Below are 15689 nucleotides of genomic sequence, written 5' to 3'. Positions count from 1 at the left end.
AAACACGCTTTACTCGTTTCCTTTCCTCTCATAACCGCGCTTCCTAAAACTACGCAAACACTCGGTGATCACCATTTCCTCGAACATTCTAACATAATTCACGATATTTCATCCAAACACGATCTTTAGTCACACGAATCTTCACCATAAAAACATTTAACATTTCCTCGAAACCACATATTAACTCAAACATCTATTCTAACACACTGCTCTCACACAAACCTATTCTGGAATCAAATCTTGCGCTGCAAACAACCCTAAATTTCTCCCTTCCTCATCTTCTAATTCATACGATGTTGCTCCTCTCCTGGCGATGATCTTACAAGGAACATAAACTGGGCCAAGTTTAGCTGAATAGTTCTCAGCTGCACTGGAAATTCGGAAGTTCTTTTTGTAAACTTTTTGCCCAACATTAAAAATAGGCGGCATACCTTTGTGTTTACTGTCATAGATTTTTTTATATTTTTCAAATTGTTTTATGTTATTCTTTATAACGTCTTCATACACAGAACCCAAAACTTCCTTTCTGCGCTGGACAAAATCAGCAGTTGACGGATCAGAAGTACACCTATCCTGAAGATGGTCTCTCCCATCAATCACCGACTCATATCCATGCACAAGAAAGAATGGCGTAAATTCTGTTGATGAGTGTTTTGTGTTGTTCAATGCAAATTCTATTTCTGGGATTTTGGAATCCCAGATGCGGTGATCGTTCTGACAATATGAACGAATGCACGCTAGAATAACTCGGTTCACCCGTTCCACTGGGTTATTTTGGCAGTGTCTTCTAGTGTTCTTAAAATGATGAACATTAAACTGGGATAACAAATCTTGAAACTTATTAGCTAAAAACGTTACAGCATTATCCGAGATTAACACTTGTGGAACACCAAATTTCAAAAACCATTCACATTTAATTAACTGAGTTAGACTTTCCACACTTATTTTTCTAACAGGAAACAAACGAACATATTTAGTGAACACATCCAGACAAACTAACAAATCACTGTTGCCCGATTTACTACGGACGAAACCACTAATGTAGTCCATAGCAATCATTTGAAATGGGCGGGTAGCATCCTTCTGCTTTCCCATTGGAGGAATTGTAGCAATAGTCGAATGCTTCGACTGCTTGCAAGTGCTGCACTTAGATAAAACTCTCTTAACATCGGAATTCATCTTAGGCCAATAATATTTTAATTTTATTCGTTCCAAAGTCTTTTCTGTACCGAGATGCATTAATTTGGCATGCTCTTCTGCAACGAGTTGTGTCATCTTGTCAGGTGGCACAACCACTTTCCATTCCAGTCGACCCATGGTTTGTGCAGATCGGGAAGTAACGAATTTATAGAGATCTCCATTTTCAATTTTAAAATTCTGATAGTTTTCTGGAGTGTCGATTACTTTTTTCTTCAGATCGTTGTACCACCCGGAAGTCGAATTCACAAAAATGGCACAAACCGCACGACTCAGAGCATCGCAAACTACATTGTCCTTTCCTTTTCTGTGTTTGATGGTCATGTCATATTCCTGTAACTTGACTGACCATCGTGACAATCGTGAACTAGGTCGCCACTTTGAGTTGCAAATAAACGTAACTGCAGAGCAATCAGTAATTAGCGTAAAATGAGAACCCTCAACATAACACCTAAAATGCTCAATTGCTTCAAGAGCCGCTAACCCTTCCTTATCGGTGGGCCCGTATTTCTTCTCGCAAGAACTCAGCTTCCTCGAAAAGAAGGCAATGATATGCTCCTTACCACCCAACTCCTGCGTCAGTATCCCGGCTATCGCAACATCACTGGCGTCGGTTTGTATGGTAAATTCTTTTGTCCAGTCTGGGTTGGCAAGAACTGGTTCTGATATCAAACATTCTTTCAGTTTGAGGAAAGCCTGTTCGGCCTTATCAGTCCACCTAATCTTCTTGGGCTTGCCTTTCAGCAAGTCAGAGATAGGGGACGATATACCGCTAAAGTTCGGGATGAAGTTGCGGTAGTATCCCGCCATCCCTAAGAATCTGCGAATCTCCTTTGGAGTTTGCGGACGTGCAAACTTTGAGATCGCAGTTACTCTCTCAGGGTTCGGCTGGTAGCCGCTCTCCGAAAGAATAAAACCTAAATATTTAATTCTTTTCAGGCAGAACTTGCATTTCGCTAAATTTACGGATAGGTTAGCTTCTCTTAAGCAATCTGAGACAATTTTTAGATATTTAATGTGATCCTCAAATGTTCTAGTTGCAATTATTATGTCATCTAAATATGAGAAAATAAATGGTTCGTAACGTCCTTCCTTTAAAACTCTATCAAGTATACGCGACATGGTAGCACTGCTATTTATCAATCCAAATGGAAGCCTTTTATATTGAAAAAGACCTTTGCCGATAATTTTGAAGCTGGTGTACTTTTTTGAATTTTCGGCCAACTTCACCTGAAGGAAAGATTCCTTTAGGTCCAAGACAGAAAAATCGATTTTTCCCCAAATTATTTAATATTCTCATTGAGCTTGCCAGAGGATATGCGTCTCTGATAGTTTTCGCGTTTAGCTTACGAGCATCCAAGCAAAGTCGCATGTCACCGTTTTCTTTGGTGACTGGGACCACTTGTAAGGCCCAATTGGCGTTTGAGGGTTCTATGATATCCAGATCCAACAATCTATCTATCTCCTCATTAACTTTTGTTTGAATTGTGGGCGACCACGGATGAGGATTCAAATGAATGGGATTCTCATCAGTGAGCTGTATATTATGTTCCATCACATTACATGTTTCCAGAGTCCCAGGCTCTGATATTTTGAAAGTGTTCTTCACAGCCTCTAGCAATTCAGTCTGTTCCACATCTAGGACGTGAGAAGCTGACTGAATTTCATTATTTGTTTCCACATTGTATGTTGTTAAATTGTTAACCACTTCATCAAACGTAATTTTAATTTGAAATAATTTAAAAAAATCCATTCCTAAAATACATCGCGTTCCAAGTTCAGGAACAACTAAACATGGTAAAATTTTAGTTTTTTGATTTACTGTAAAAGGAACATCTACAAATCCATTAATTTTCATTGGTTCACCGCTGGCAGTTGAAATTTTAATATTTTTGTCCAGATCTTGAATCTCTAGAAAGCTGGTCAAATTACCAAAGTGTTCTCCAACTAATGACACGTTACTTCCACTGTCCAACAAACCTTGTAACTCCAATCCTAAAACGCAAAATCTCAAAAAATATCTCTCATCTTTATCTAAATTTACAAAAACAGTTTCAATTTGTTGAAAATGGCCAACATAATCAGTGAATTCATCATTGTCACATTTCTCTTCGGTACAATCTGTATTGGTTTCAAATTCTGAAATTATTTGTTGGAATGTGTCACAACTCAAATTTGGAGGAATTTCAGAGCTTGGGAAAACCACCTCCTTCAATTTTCCCTTTTTGGTTTTTGCCTCACAAAATGGACATTCCTCGTAATGGAATTCAGGAAGTCCACATATGCAGCAAAATACATTGCGCCTCGAGAAACATTTCGTGAAATGATGACCAAACTTTCTGCAATTAAAACAAATTCGTCGATCTGGAATTTTGTAGTAGCGCAAAATGTCTTCTAAGTTTAATTCCCTCCAGCCACGCTCTGGGCGGAATTCCTGCTGAGTGTTTTGATTACTATTGTAATTTGTATTATTTCTTAGTCTGTCACTATGTGCATAAGGGTTTCGATTTAAAATGTGTGGGCTGTTTCGGTTGTTGTTTGTATTATTTCTGCCATTATTTTGATTGGATTGCTGCAATCTCTGCTGGTTTGTGTTACTACTGCTATTCGGTCTGGTATTGCCATTGGCATTTGATCTTGGATTGTCATTAGCACTACTTATCTCATTAATTTTAAGATTATCGAAAGAAAGAGCGAATCTGTTCATCATCGCCTCATTATTGTTATCTATTCTTGCACACAGTCGTTCCAATGAGTGCAAATCTGTGACGTCTACTAAGGCCAGTCGGTCTCGGTAGATGGGCCTCATTGTGTGCCACATTACATCGAATTTGTCTTGCTCAGACATTGGAGTGGTTCTGCATAAAAAGAACTGCTCCATGCGCACCAAAAAGTTCGAAAAAAGTTCACTTTTCCCTTGGAACATCGAGAACGATCGCACCTTTACGTAGTGATCGATGTTACTTGGCAAAAATTGGTGCCTCAATGCTTGTATAAAATAATCCCAATTCTTTTCGCGCAAAATTGGCCATTTTGCAACGAACCAATCTTGTGCAGGCCCTACTAAAAGAAAGTGGGCTGATTCAAATAACTCTTCTTTCGACATCTTCTCAGAGTGAGCAAAAAATTCAACTCTTCGAAGGAAAAGATTCAGTCCAATCCCATTGTCATTGCCAGCGTACTTGATCGGCCACTGTGCAACTGGTAGTGACTTTCTCCTGCGCTCATGATCACCATTATAATCAAAGAACAAAGGGTTATTTGCAAATGCAGGATTTCGATCCCACGATTTAATATTGAAACCCGGAGCAAGCAACTGATTTGTATTTTTCTTCTCTCCTACAAGCACTACCTCAGGATTAAAATTCAAATCCAAATCAGGAGCACCCTTTTGCTCCTGAAACTCCGGCGTTCTATTCGTCGGAATTTTGTGCTTAGCGCCCGTGTATTTCTCGAATTGTCTCCCTTGCTCGCGATCGCTGTACGAAATCTCATCGTGAGATTGCGCGGGGTTTTCACGAAACATTACCGGCGGGGGAGGAATCATTTGCATCTCCTTATTACCGACCTTTCCGCGCGCGCTCGAATCACTTTCTTTCTCTACCGCCGTACTCGTTTCTTTCGCTTTCTTCTCATAAACATCATTCAATCTATCCCTGAAAGTGGGAGAGATTGTGAGTCTACGTATTTCACGCTGACTCATTTTCTTAACGCTCATTACCGGACTATCTTCACTATCTAAATCAATAAACTTCTTCGCGATATCTTCACCTTCTTTACCATACGCCATTAGTGTCCTTTCACTTTAATTATTCACTTTTCAATATCACAATTGCTTTTGAGATCGGCCAATCATTTCACTACCCTAAACTAATTAATGTAATAAAAATGTGAGAAAATTCAATAAAAAGTTCAAATAATTTCAAAAAAATTCAATTTAAATTCACGCGATTGCTTAAACTAAAAAAAAAATAAGAGAAATAAAAAATCTATTTACAAATTTACAGGTTCTTGCTAAAATTCAGATAACGCAAGATTAATTCAAATTAACTATCACTAAAAAAAACAATTCAAAATAAAATTCAATACTAAAACTATTATGTACAGATTTACAATTACCATCCACCATTGCATATGAAAATTCAGAAACTGTTTTGTTCTTAGCGAATGACTCCGTAATAGAAAAACTTCGTCAAGATGGTTTTCCACTATACATTAACATTTACGCTGGGCGCCATTTGTCACCTCCCCCTTGAGGGGGGGCCGCATGAGACGGAGACAAAAGTGAAAGAGGCGAAGATGGCACTGGTCCCCATTGCCCACGTACCCAGAACCGCCAACAATAGGTTCAAACTGTATAGTGGACCCATTAACAAAAAAATAACACTATTCGGAATCACCGTATCGAAGTAAAAACATAAATTTTACATGCAATAAAAATGTATTTTAGTACTTACGCTTAATTTCCTTAACCTAAAGTTTAGTATGTGTGTGTGTCAGTGTAAAAATGTATCCCTCGGCGACTGCAAACCGTCATGTCTGTCCGGACAGACCCAAGATGATTGCTGGCCTCTGCCAGCGATCCAAGCCAGCCACTTCAATTCGCCGTCGTCTTGGGATGTTGCTCTCACAAGCCGCTACATAATTTTTGCAGCGAATGAAAGGCCTGTTGGAGGATATATTAAGAAACACCTTATTGCCACTTCGATCACAGAGTCGTTTCGTATCGGAATTGCTTTGAAACTCCACTCTTACCGATCTCACTGCAAATCACCGCCCTACTCCATACTTTTCACTGCTTGGAGCAGGCACATTTTGTCGGCTATATAGGGCTGTTGGGCAAATAAAAATTAACCACCATTCTTCAAAATTTCAGGCCAGCTGTTACCTTGCCCTAAGCCTCTAAAATCACCCACTGCACTGCACACCAAGAGTTTAAAGCCTCCGCAAACGAAATCAATTATATGCACTTCAAAGTGATACACTATCGATCAGGCGATCAACACGGCGATACAAATTTTCGATGCGCGTATTGCCTGCTTGGCAGTTAACCGAAAACTGATTGGAGATCGGGCTTTACTTTTGTCTCTTGCAGTGTGAGCTTTATCGTCGCTTATCATCGGTGTCTGATATTCAGAGCCGGGAGATAATCTCAAGGAGTGTTTCGTTGGATGCTGCGCGAAGCAGGGTTTCTGAGACTAGTTTATGGCTCACTTGGTATCCAGTGATAGACTGCCTCCCAGAGATGCAGTATTATTGGCTCGTAGTTCTTCAACTGCCCTTATGGTTGGGGAGATATGAGATGTGGCTCTCACATGGGATTCTGCGACGAATGTTCTGTTGGTGTGTTGTGTGTGTGATGTGTTTTACATGGTAGATAGAATTGTGTTTCCATTTCGTGCGGCGACTTTATCAGCTGTTTTGTAGCTATCGCGAGGCCGTCGGACGTGTGCAGGTTACAAGCTTTCTCCCTCGATTTTCGTTGGTTGTAAATTCTACCACAACTCTAGCAAGCAAATATAACATGAATGTATATTTTGCAATCCAATTCTGTTCAGACTTGAAACAATTTTGCAGCTGAAATGTAATCTTCCGTTGCAAGAGAATTGCCAACTGCGTATATATCGAGTATCAGCTTACGTGTGCTTAGAATTACTAATCCTCGGGTATTTTTTCTTATTTTGATAGAATACATGTTTTTATCGAACGTTAAATTAATTTGAATATCATTGGAGGAGAATATTGAAATACTGGGGATTTTTCTTCGATTGCCCAAAGAAATTCCTATTATAGATTTTTAAAAGGTATTCGTTCAGATTTCTACGGTGGAATCTGCTAAATTTCCACATGCTTCATTTTAATAAAAGTTTCTGCTGAATTTCCACCAAAATTTCTTTCAAACGTCTTTGTCGAGTTTATGCGGGAAATTACTTCTGATGTTTTAGGAGAATGTTTCCTTAATTGTCTCGAAATTTTTCTTAATTCTTTGTTTCCGTCCATTTTGACAAAAAAGACAATTATTCACCCTACGTATGGTAGCCCAGGGTCAGATGACAACCTTATTTATTCTGCAGGGCGGTTTGTATCTTTTGACCTTGCTAAAAAAAATTTTATTGGCCGCGCAAAATTTGAACAACTTTTCATAACAATGACCAAATGCATTCGTTTTTTCACAGCACAAAGCCATAAATGTGCTTAATGATCTGTACTGATGAAAATGTCATCATTACATCAAAGTTTTAGGATATTTGGATTTGAAGTTATTGCCTCCATACGGGGACTTGATCCCCCATTAGTCGCCCATACACAAATTTGGCGAAAAAAATTAAAAAATATAAATCTGTTCTCAGGCTTCTAATTTTTTGTAGATTTGACAGATTTGATGAAGGGTTGGCCGGAAAAAATGAAGGCCTACGGAGGTCCTTCGTAGCTTAGTTGGTTAAAGCACCAGTCTAGCGTACTGTAGGGTCGTGGGTTCGAGTCCCATCGAAAGAAAAGTGGTTACCTTGAATACATTTTTCAAATCAATATCTTCCGCATAATGTACATATTCACATATGAGTTTTCACAACATTGTAAATTAATGTCCAAGTCGGGTGGCTTAATTCCCGGAATATAGGCATTTAACTTTTATTGACCTTATAGTACATAGTTTTCACTTCATTATTTTGCTACCTGGCTTGGAGTAGGGTTTCTTACCCCATTCCCGGCCTAACATGCGTACGACTGCATTATTTAATTGATATTTATGACAGGAAGCAACTTTTTCTGAAATTTGTAGGCTGTATAATACTGCATTGGGTTTCACTTCTGCTTAAAAAATAGCTATTCGTGCTAAATATCGTTCAAGGAAGCTTTTATTTGATTTAAATTAACGAGGTGCAGCACTCATTTCAGTCATAGCGATTCCCAATCCGGCATACGAAAAACCAGTTTCCGGCCTAAGCAAAATTTCACTCAATCTCTCAACATTTTACTCTCATTCTCTCTCGGGACGGTAGAAAATGCGATGTAAACAAAAATATGCACGTTCCACGACAACAAGATGCCAGATGGTATTATTCATAATCATTTTTATTTGGTTGAGAAGATATATAAACTCATCCAAATTTCTTCCAAATGCTTTAAAACAATATTTATTTCACCTTTTAAAATCGAGAGAACTATAAATAACATGATAACGTCAACATATTAGACAATTTTCCTATTAACGATGAAGGATCATTTTTATAATCCTGGCCTTTTGGCAGCACGGTGCGGCTAGAAGTTCTTGGGCCGAGGTGAATTTTTGTTCGGTTTGTGAATACATTTTAAAATGTATTCTAGTATGTTTAAATAAGTTCTAGTGAAACGAACAAATAAGAATAATTGAAGTGCGGGTGTTTAGAATTATGGTGTGGTGATTAGCAGCTTCATGCAATGGTTGTATCGAGCACTGTGACGATTTTCAGGTAGGTGTTTATTCGATAATACCGTTTTGTAAAAGTGGAAAGAATCACTCCGGCTCAGTGGTGTGGCATCGGAGAGTGAAATTTTGAATTCTACATTTTTATTTTCTACAATTGAATCAATTAGGAGTAAAACAAGTGATAGAAAAATATTGAGTATTGTGAAAAATAAATGGGAGACTTTTTAAAAATTATCAACCATAAACCTACGACTTCCAAACAGTTTAAATCATTAGTTTTCTGTGTAGTGAGCCGGGAACCGGGTCCATAGGCCCAAGTAGTGATTTACCCTATTCGAATAAATTCATTAGTTAATAGGGTTCAAAAAGAAAACGAAACCATTTGGCCGAACAGCCCATTAGACCGAACAAGTCATTTGGCCAAACAGGTCATTTGGTCGAATATGTCATTTGGTCGAATATGTCATTTGACCGAATAGGTCATTTGGCCAAACAAGTCATTTGGCGAATAGGTTATTTGGCCGAATAGAACATTCGGGCGAAAAGGTCATTTGACGTCTCACTTCGCACTGGAAACAGAGACGACTCACTACTCATCCACATTCACAGTAAAAAGTGAGTAGCGGGAAAGTATTAGTGAGACGTCTCACCTCTCACTGTGAGAAGTGAGAAGTGAATAGTGAGGCGTCTTACTTCTCTTTTCGCGTGACTTACTTTTCACAGTAAGAAGTGAGAATTTTTTAGTGAGAATGAGAACTGAGACGTCTCACTTCTCACTAATCATTTCTCACTTCTCATTGTGAAAAGTAAGTAGTGAGACTTCTACTCCTTTTTTACAGTGAGAAGTGAGGAATGATCAGTGAAAGGTGAGAAGTGAGACGTCTCACTTCTTACTTCTCACTAATCATTTTTTACTCCTCACTGTGAAAAGTGGGAAAAGCGAAGTAAGAAGGGAGACGCCTCATTCTTACAACATTTCTAACTTCTGATTTCTCACTTTTGCAGCGAGAAGTGTGAAATGATGATTGAGAAGTGAGACGTCAAATGACTTATTTTGCCAAATAACATATTCGGTCGAAAGATCTATTTGACCAAAAAACATATTCAGCCGAATGACTTGTTCGGCCTAGTAGTATTCGGAACGGGTTCCGCCCAAAAGACTCTTCTCCGTCCGAAAATGTTATTTGGCTGAACGTGTCATATGTGGCCATCGCTGCCAACAGTTTTTGACTCCACGCACCGCTGTTCAAAATCTGTCAAACCGCTGAACTTTAATTTCTCACGCAGGTTTAAATGTCAGGGAGCCAATAACGCTGGATTTGGAATTTACTGTGAAAATTCATTAAAACTCCAGATACCAGATTCCAATTTAAAAAAAATTGCGTAAAAGTATTTCACCCCGAGAATTCCAAAGAATTTTTGGAAGTAAAATTTCCCGAAAGTAAAAGTGCCAAGCTTATTCTGCAGAATTTTGAAGAACTTTTCGAGTAAATCTTGAATCATTTGCCGAAGAAATTATGAAGAACTTGCTGAGGATATTCCAAAGAATTAAAAAAAAAAGATAAACTTGTTGATAACATTTTTAAGAATATGCCGAGGAAACCTTAAAAACTGCTGAACATTGCGAAGAATTTTCCAAAGAAATTTCAACGAGCTCGCCGAAGGAATTCCGGAGAATTTGCCGAGAAATTTCAAAGAATTTTTCGAGAAAAGGCGGAAAAATTTGGAGGAAATTACGAAGAAACAAGAGAAGAAATTCCGTAGAATTTGTTGAGGCAATTGCAAATAGAAAAAGTTCTGAAGAACTTGTCGTGGAAATTTCGAAAAACTTGCCGAGTATATTTCGAGGAATTTCCTGCGGAAATATTGAAGAATTCGCCGAGGAAATCCCGACGACTTTGTATGTTTGTTCATTATTGTCCAGTAGTGTAAGATATAAATCTTTTAAACATTACTACATCCGATTTGGGAAAGATACAAAACTGTATATAATTATTGTCATTAATTATTCTACTACTTATAAAATAAATTTAGTTAGGGCGGTTCCAAAAATCAATACAGCCACTCGCTTCCGACGGAGAACGTTTTACAACGGGTGGTAACAGATGCCAGTTTACCACACCTCGAACAAACAGCGAACTAGCATAGCATAGCGTATTGTTAGTCGGGACCACAAGATTCTGCAAACGTCTACCACGAGACTGAACAAGCCTCCCATGATGTATCGCAGGAGACTGAGTTGTCACCATAGTCACGCATAGAAGTACTTTAAAGGGCATCCAATATGGTTACGTTGCAGGTGACTCACATGGTCGTAGCGGTTTAATTCAAAGGCGTAGCGTACACATCAGTTTAGCGCCACTCGAAGTCTTTCTAAAGAGTTTGCACTCGGATGGATGCAATATATCGCCAAACATGAAATGCGGCAGAATCAGGGATTTGAAGAGCTTCAGCTTGATAGACAACGAGGTAGTGGAGGTACCGATTTGGCTGAAATTTTGTCCAGAGCATTAAGGCATCAAATAGGGTAAAATGCCCAATAGTAGACCCCCAACCAATAGTGGACCCTCCAGATATTTTTTCATTATTACAGCACAATGGAAACATTTTGCTATGAAATTCCATCGGGAGAACCTACCTTACAGTCCTATGATTTGATTACATGCATTGAAAATGCTCTGGAAAGTAAAATTAGTTGATTTTTTACAATTCTATAAAAAATAAACACAAGAGTGTCCATTATAGGAATATTTTGGGGGGTCCATAATACGGAAGAAGAACGTCCCGAAACGAAACATGTAAATCAAATGAAGTGTCGACTATAGGGAAGCAATTTCCTATTATGGACCCCCAGGGGGTCTACTATAGGGCAAATTTAGTCCAACTTTACAAAGTTAATTTCAAAGAATAACGTCGAGTATTTGAGTGTTTTATGTATGTATCGTGAAGAGGAGATGCAGAGCTTGAGATTAGATATCACGCAAAATTAATATTTTGAAAATTTGCACTCCTTATGCCAGGAAGAGCGAAATTTCGCTACTAGGGGGTCCACTATTGGGCAATTTACCCTAGAACCGAATAAGAGGGCGGCCCATCAAAAAATTTGAAAAAGTGTTTTTTGAGCCACCCTAATATAGATATCCGTAAATTGCAGTATTGAAAAATTTGAAAATGTTTCGGACTATCTAATTTTATTATTTAATTGCAAATAAGGCCACGCCACCACCGCCTTCGACGACTGAAATGACTCCTGGTGTAGGGACGTTCCGATGCTTCCGATATATCGGAATATCGATACTTTTGTTTCGATATCCGATATTTTTGTATCGATATTTTGTTTTCAATATATCGGTCATATCGATATTTTTGCTTTCGATATATATCGAACAAAGCAACAAAAAATAATAAATGCACTGTATTTTGTAAACAAACACTTCAAAATGGATTGGAATATCGTATTTTTAATAATTCAGATAATTTGGTGTGAAGTGTGCGCTTCCATCACAAATAGTTTTGACAACTTGAAACTTTGCATTGATGCGCCGTTGTGTAACAATTGCCATGCCACTGGTCCTTGATTCCTTTCACGGATTTAATTATATATTTGACGTGTTCTTATGATAAATAAGATGAATTTACTTTAAAAACCAAGGAGATATTTATGGAAATGGGAATTTAGAAAAAATGGAAAACATATAAAAATTTCCTTTAGAAATTCAAAAAAATGCCCCGTTCGAATTAAAAAGAATTTCCTTAGGAAGTTCAAAATATTTCTGCAAGTTTTCTGATGAAAATTTTGATATTTTTTCTGATGGAAGTTTTAGCGTAAATTTTGATGAGAATTTTCTGCCGAAACTCAAGGGAACTTCGTGTGGAACAAAAACATAATTTATCGTGAAAGTTTAAGAGAACTTTCTTTTTTAGATAAGAATATTTCACTGGGTTTTCTCGTGAAAATTCAGATTTCTCTTGAAACATTAAATTAAAAAAAAAACTTCCGTTAAAATTCGGAAGAGAGAATTTTCTGCTGTTAAGAATCAGAATAACCAGAGGAAAAATACAAAAAAATTTCTCGAAACTTCAGTTGATGTTTTTGAGTGAAATAGTGATGTCAGTATCATGCCAAAAACGCCTCCGCTAGCGGTTAAAACTACGACGAATGCCGAAACCGATGATTCTTGGACTGCACACTCTAGAAGCAGATTGGATTAAGTAATAGATAATTTTTTTTTTTATTTAAAATAATTGCATGAACTTTTTACATCAATTTCTAATAATTATTGCAATTAAGGTAATATGGTAATACGACAGTAATTGAATTACTTCAACAAACATATTCTAAGTTTTCTCATTACTGAAATATCATATGATTATCCGATATATCGATATTTTCATTCCAATATATCGGTGATATCGATACTTTGATTCGATTATCATATCGAATCAAATATCGATATTTTGAAGTATCGGAACGTCCCTATCCTGGTGTGACGCTGAGAATGCTGCCGCCACCGACGATTTCTGAACCGGCGGTGCACAGCTCTAGTCATAATATTATGGCAAAAAATGTCGTAGCCGTGCGGTCAGATGCCCGGATACAAAGCATAACCATGCTGAGTTAGGTCCTAAATAAATCGGTCCTACACCCTCCCATTAGCACTGATATGGCAACCAAAGACATATCCTGTCGTGGTGATATCACATGTTGACTATTTTTGTTTAGTGCCGTGTCACATATAATCTGGAATTGACGCTCTGATTTTACGCATGTGCATGTGATTCAACGAACATCGTATCTTGGAGCCTTGAACAGTGGTGCAGTCAGGCAGAAGCCTTTTTCATCAGTGATAATGATGTAAGATCTCTTCTCTGCGGCAATACTTTTCTGGGGCGTTCCCTGATGATGATGAGTCGTAGCCACGCTTAAACATAGCTAGGTAGGAATTAATCAGTAGAAAATATGATCAAGACATTAATAGGGAATTGACTCTTGGATTCAATAAGTAAGGAAATATCATATAAACCCGTCGGAAACTATAACGAATGTTTCTGCTGAAGAAATGAAAAAAATCCATCCAGCCGTTTTCGAGTTATGCGGATACGAACACAGACCATTTCATTTTTATATATAAGATTTAAAACTTTAAGTTGAGAATTTTTGATGATAACTGGGCGCACGATTCTGAACTATGGCCCGGTAAAAAGACTAAATAGATTCTAACATAAATTTTAAACGAGTCATATTTATCAAAATCTAGTGCGTTACTATTGTTTCAAAATACATTTCTATTTGAGTTGTCTTTCCTTGTCATCATATCTACAATAAGACTGACTCTCGCGGAAAATGATAAACTAATTTATTTTTGAACGAACTTTTTGAGCTTCATTTGTTTTATGGAAACTGCGAATTTAGATAAAATGCCTGACTAGTTTCCTTTACCTTTGTAGTAGGGATAGTAGTGATGATTGCTGATCTCGATGAAATTGTGAAAACGATGGTTGTTTATATAATAATGGTTGTTAAAAATAGTTAGTATTTTCTCAAGTGCCTAGTGAGCCCCGATTCCTCATTATGTGGATATGTCAAACAACTAGGGAAAACAGCACTATTCAATAAGCTATGGTTAGGAGTGACATGTCTCGAAGAATGAATGGTTATCAGATTGGACAAATCAGATTGACAATGAGAAGCGACGAATTTGGTGTCGCATTTCTTTGTTTCATGATGAGATGAATATATGTTCAGTGAGATGGAAAACGGAATAGTTCTCCTATGTGATTTCTCTTTGGAACTATTTGATCTAGTTTTCTAATTTCGAAAAATTATTATATGTATCGATGTATGCTGATTTCATGAAATGCTGATTGAATAAATAATACACTCAACCGGCGATTGTCAGATTTGGTTACAATTCTGTATAAGAACCATTGGCGTAACTACAGGGGAGCTATGGTTCCACCTAGGATCTAGCTAGCACCCTCTCCCTAAAAAATTTGATGCTTTGCATAAGTATTGCACATATCTTGCCCTCTTGTTGCATCTATTTGATGAAGTTTCTGCACTCCGAGCAATTGTTATATTTTGCCATAGGAATGCTAAACACGATGAATATTGCATCATGCCAGATTTTTTTTTTTATTTCTGGAATTTTAATTGCATGAAGAAAATTTAAGTTAAATACTGAAAACCCTGTATTGCCTTGATATTGAGTAAACTTGGAATTTTGGACAATTATTTTAGTTTCATATGGCATAGGATTGCTTAGATTACCGTACAATTTCTAACAAATCCGGATTTTGCAAAGGAGTTTATTAGCAATTGATCAATCCTCTAAGGTTTTAAAGTTGTTTAAAATTTTGTGAGTAATTGTTAACTATATCGAGCGTATGATCTTTAGCTTTCTAACTCAAACCTAAAAGATGCATTGAATTTCCGATTATCACGCTAGGCTTCTTAAGATTGGATAAAGGCTAATTAAAACATTCAGATTTAAAGGAATGGATACTAAAATTTAAATAAGAAAGAACTTGTTTTGCTTTCCTGAACTCCTATTATCGCCGTAGCAATATAAACAGTGAAAAGGTCTTAGTAGGCCCTCGAAGTTAGGTGGCAAAATGTGCATATTTTCTCAGAAAGTAAATTTTATATGTGTGAAAACGGATTGACAATAAGAAGTTTGAAAAAAGATCATCGTGGATTCTCCCCATCTGTTTTGTGTTAAATTCGAAAGAGCTTTAAAATGTGGGTTTAATAAAAATGAACATATCAAATAGATTTTACGTTAATAAAGATCCAAGACTTACAGTCTTCCTTATACATACAGTTACCTGGCTCGAAATATTCGAATAAATTCCAAACATGAAGAAGCCGAAAAAGAAAACGTATCGAACCACATTCGTGTACACTTCATCGTGTACTAAAAAAATCAAACCTCATTTTCCATTTGTACCAATCACGCAACACGCATCAACGCATTGATTCGCACATTTTTGATTGCCCGCATCATCGAGTGCATAGACACATTTGTAGGCACGGCTAACGAGTATGACACGCATGAAATAGCTTTCGACCCCTCTTCTGATC

The 15689-nt window shown here is 37.4% G+C and overlaps 1 protein-coding gene and 1 long non-coding RNA gene across 13 annotated transcripts in view; one reads left to right on the top strand and one right to left on the bottom strand.

Annotated features, from left to right (window-relative positions):
* Window positions 1–15689, top strand: part of LOC134227444 (uncharacterized) — a 625652-nt gene that overhangs the window by 259310 nt on the left and 350653 nt on the right. The window lies entirely within an intron of this gene.
* On the bottom strand, window positions 5541–6229 carry LOC134213512 (uncharacterized). Its single transcript, XR_009979475.1, has 3 exons — window positions 6086–6229; window positions 5953–6029; window positions 5541–5863 (listed from the first exon to the last, which is right to left on the bottom strand). It is a non-coding gene; the product is annotated as an uncharacterized LOC134213512 (long non-coding RNA).

Source organism: Armigeres subalbatus, chromosome 1 (assembly GCF_024139115.2).
Source record: "Armigeres subalbatus isolate Guangzhou_Male chromosome 1, GZ_Asu_2, whole genome shotgun sequence".
Taxonomy (NCBI): domain Eukaryota; kingdom Metazoa; phylum Arthropoda; class Insecta; order Diptera; family Culicidae; genus Armigeres; species Armigeres subalbatus.
This window is presented reverse-complemented; position numbering and strand designations above follow the sequence as displayed.